The sequence below is a fragment of the Malania oleifera genome, chromosome 7 (assembly GCF_029873635.1).
Source record: "Malania oleifera isolate guangnan ecotype guangnan chromosome 7, ASM2987363v1, whole genome shotgun sequence".
Lineage (NCBI taxonomy): Eukaryota > Viridiplantae > Streptophyta > Magnoliopsida > Santalales > Ximeniaceae > Malania > Malania oleifera.
Window position 1 is genome coordinate 54,271,056 of NC_080423.1, and position 5,000 is coordinate 54,276,055.

The following is a 5,000-nucleotide window of genomic DNA, read 5'->3' on the forward strand; positions in this document are numbered from 1 at the left end:
TACCAAAAATCTGAATTTTAGCTTTCTTGGGCAAACATTCCAATTTTGGTTGTTGGGTCTCAACGCGTGTCGATTGAGGTTCGCATCACAATGCTTTTACATGGATCTAACTTGGCTGTGAGCTTGTCACATCAATGGACTAATATCTTTTTCTTCGCTCCCTCTTTTCATATATCAGCCTCCTAACCATAATTCATGTCTTGCTCATGTCGAACTCTCTGTCTAGTGTCTCATTAAGTAATTTGATCAATATCCCAATCTCAAGGTGGACTTTAAGACACAGGAAGAAATGTAGGCTAGGGATTTTGGCTTCAACAAAAGAAAGGAAACTAAGGCTCAAAAACCTATTCCCCTAAATGGCATTTTTTTCCCCAGTTTGTGGTGAAGCATTTGCAAAATATTGACTGAAACTTCTCACTTGAACAAGCTGCCTTACGTACATTTTCAAGATGATGAGGCTATGCATTGTCCAAAAAAAGATTTTTATCAGCCGTAGCAAAGAAAGAAACTTCATATAAGTCAAAATATGAAGCAATACATATGCCTAGATACTTTTTTTTATTCTATGGATAAAGGGTCTAATTGATAAAGGAAGCACCGTAAAGATCAATTAGTGGGGTTTTGGGCTGATACAATAAAAACTGCTTACTTATGTCATGATATGAGATAAAAGTTAGGAATCAACTTATGCAATAGAATCGATCCATTGCACCATTAAAGGATCAATTGCATATTCTAATTGGGCCTATTACTAGAATAAGATCCAAGAAGATCAAAGAAGCACTTCATTGGCTGATTCAAGATATTTGGGCTTATTCAAAAACGGGTCACTCCAAGCTTAGCCCAAAGAAATATGAAGGTTCACTAAACTTAATCCAAGTTTTTTATGGAGTTGATCTTGCTTAAATGCTGTAATCTCCTTAATAATGGTGTGCTATTCAAATACGGAATTTGACTCTTTGACTTTTGTGGTATATTTAATTTGTAATCATACAAGACAACTTATTTGCTTGCATGTGCATGTCTTAATAAGTTGTTGAGAGTTGTTGGGCCTTCCTTTAACTTTTGTGTTATATTTAATTTGTATTCTTCCAAAGTCTTAGTAATTTGTTGAGAGTTGTTTAGAGTGGTTGGAAGTGTTTAATGTTTTGTCTCTTAGGCCATGCCTATAAATAGTCTTCTCATTGTAAGAACAAACGTGATGGAATAGAAATCAAGAAAACATGAGGTTTTGTTTCTTCTTTTGGTTCTTTAGAAAACTTGTGAACTTATCCAAGATTTTTCCTTGCGGCGTTCAAATTTTATACCTTCGATTCGTGATTTAATTATAATCATTGGGTCGAAGTTTATTACTTTAGACCTTTGGTTTGTAATTTAATTATAATAATTAGGTCAAGGTTTGTTACTTTATACCTTCGGTTCGCGTTTTATTTATCAACGTTGGGTCGGGATTTTCTATGATTATCATTAGAACATGCCTTAAGGTGTTTTGACTCAAGTGTAGGCAATCTAGAATGGACATGAAAATTAGTATAAACTTAGATTTTTTAGGCCATGAAGGTGTTTATGGATGGAAGAGGCCAATGAATGAGATAAAGTTACGATTTTTCTAAAAAATACTAAGGCAAAGTCACAATTTTTCATGGTCTGACTTCACATGGTTATCATGAGAACATGCTTTAAAGTATTTTGGCTAAATGGTAGGCTAATAAATCTTGGTTAGACATTAAAATCAGTATAAAGTTAGAATTTTTAGGCCATGAACGTGTTTGGGGATGGAAGAGGCATTTAATAAATGAGATAAAGCTACGACTTTTCTAATGAATACTGACGCAAACTTGCAATTTTTTAGGGTTTGATCGCACATGGTTACCAATAGATCATGCTTTAAGGTGTTTTGATTCAAGGGTTTTGATCATGGTTACCAATAGACCATGGAAGGATCCATTATATGTTTCAGTTGGGCCTATCATCAGAGCGAGATCCAAGAAGATGAAAGAAATACTTCACGGGCTGATTCAAGATAGTTGGGCTTATTCAAAAATGGGGCACTCCAAGCATGGCCCAAAGAAAGATAAAGACTTACTAAACTTAATTCAAGTTTGTGATGGAGCTAATCTTGCTTAATGGCTCTATCCTCCTTATTAATAATTGTGTGCTGATTCAAATATGGGATTTGACTTAATGGTGTATTGCAAGGCAACTTAGCTTGCATAGGATTTTAGTAAGTTGTGAGAGTCATTAATGTGTCTAGTAAGTTGGTATATTTAATGTTTTTGTCTCCCATGTTTGTATGGGAATTGTTAAGTATTTAATGTTCTGGTCTCCCATGTTTGTGTGGGAATTGTTAAGTGTTTAATATCCTTGTCTCCCATACTAGCTATATATATCTCACCATTGTAAGAAGGAAGAGAAGGGAATAAAAATGTGAGGCTTTGAGGCTTTGTTTCTTCTTGGTTCTTTTGAAGAACTTTTCGAACTTATCGGGATTTCCCGTGGCGTTCACCAATGACTTATCAGACAGCTTTCCACCACCGTTTGTGGCGTCTTCCTTATACCAAGGTTCATGTTTCGCACTAAACAATGGGTTGAGGTCGTATATACCAAAGTTCTTGTTTGTCGTAAACAACGGGTCGAGGTCTACCATTCATATCTATCCAAAAATCTGAATTTTAACTTTCTTGGGCAAGCATTCCAACATTGTTTGCTGGGTCTCAACGCGTGTCGTTTGAGGTTCGCATCAAAAACACCATAAATCATGTTCTAATGATAACCTTGTGCAATCAGACCCTTAAAAATCGTGACTTTGCCTTAGCAATTGTTAGAAGAATCGCAGCTTCATCTAATACATTAAAGGGCCCTTCATGCCCCGAAAAATCCAGCTTTATACTGATTTTCGCGTCAAACCTATATTATTATTAGCCTACCTTTGAGTCAAAACACCTTAAAGCATGTTCTAATGATAACCATATGCAATCAAACCCTAAAAATCGTGACTTTGCCTTCGTATTTGTTTGAAAAATTGTGGCTTTATCTCATACGTTGAAAGGTCTCTTCAATCCCTAAACACCTCCATGGCCTGAAAAATCTACCTTTATACGGATTGTCATGCCCAACCTATGTCCTTTGCTCGAGTAAAAACACCCTAAAACATGTTCTAATGATAACCACGCTCAACCAAACCCTAAAAAACCATGACTTTGCCTTTAGTATTTATCAAAAAATAAAAAATCGTAACTTTATCTCTCGTTCATTAAAGGCCTCTTCCGCCTTCATGGCCTCAAAAGTCTAGCTTTATACTGATTTCGATGTCCAACCTTGATTATTGGCCTACCCTTGAATCAAAACACCTTAAAGCATGATCTATTGGTAACCATGTGCGATCAAACCCTAAAAAATTGCAAGTTTGCGTCAGTATTCATTAGAAAAGTCGTAGCTTTATCTCATTTATTAAATGCCTCTTCCATCCCCAAACACGTTCATGGCCTAAAAATTCTAACTTTATACCGATTTTCATGTCCACCCTATATTATTGGCCGCCTTTGAGTCAAAACACCTTAAACCATATTCTAATGATAATCATATGCAATCAAACCCTAAAAAAACGAGATCTTGCCTCATGATTCGTATTCTCTAACTCATATATTAAAGGCCTCTTCCATCCCCTAAACACCTACGTGGCCTAAAAATTCCGACTTTACACTGATTTTCATGTCCGACCTATGCTATTAGTCAAAACACCTTAAAAAAGCATGCTGTAATGGTAACCACGTGCAATCAAACCCTAAAAAATTGCGACTTTGGGTCCATGTTTGTTAGAAAACTCGTAGCTTTATCTCATCCATCGAATGGCTCTTCCATCCCTGAACACCTCCATGGCCTCAAAAATCTAACTTTGTACTGATTTTAATGTCTAACCGAGATTTATTAGCCTACCCTCGAGCCAAAACACTTCAAAGCATGTCCTCATGATAACCACGTCAAATCAGACCATGAGAAATCGCGACTTTGCCTTAGTATTTGTTAGAAAAATCGTAGCTTTATCCCATTCATTATAGGCCTCTTCCATCCATAAACACCCTCATGGCCTCAAAAGTCTTAACTTTATACCAATTTTCGCGTCCGACCTAGATTATTGGCCTGCGCTTGAGTCAAAACGCCTTAAGGCATGTTCTAATGATAACCGTGCGCAATCAAACCCTAGAAAGCCCCGACCTTGCGTTGAAAAAAAATCGTAACCTCATCTCATACGTTAAAACGTCTCGTCCGTCCGCGAACACTGTCTTAGCCTAAAAAATCTAGCTTTATGCCGATTTTCATGTCCAACCCAGATTATTAGCCTACCCTCGAGTCAAAATACCGTAAAGCATGTTCTAATGACAATCATGTGCAATCAAGCCCTAAAAAATCGTGACTTTGCCTTAGTGTTTTGTTAGAAAAATTGTAGCTTTCATTAAAGGCCTCTTCCATCCCCAAAGGCCTTCATGCCCTAAAAAAATCTAGCTTTATACTAATTTTCCTATCCAACCATTAGCCTACCCTTGAGTCAAAACACCTGAAAGCATGTTCTGATCATGGCCACGTGCGATAGAAACCTAAAAAATTGTGTGTTTGTTGGAAAAATTGAAGTTTTATCTGATACATCAAAGGCCTCTTCCATCCCTAAACACCTTCATGGCCTAAAAAAATCTAGGTTTACGCTGATTTTCACGTACAGCCAAGATTATTAGCCTACACTTGAGTCAAAACACTCTAAATCATGTCCTAATGATAACCTTGTGCAATCAGACCCTTAAAAATCGTGACTTTGCCTTAGCAATTGTTAGAAGAATCGCAGCTTCATCTAATACATTGAAGGGCCCTTCATGCCCCGAAAAATCCAGCTTTATACTTGATGAGAATCAACAAGCACCATCAAAGGATCCATTGCATGTTCCTATTGGGCCCATCACTAGAGCGAGATCCAAAAAGATCAAAGAAGCACTTCATGGGCTAATTCA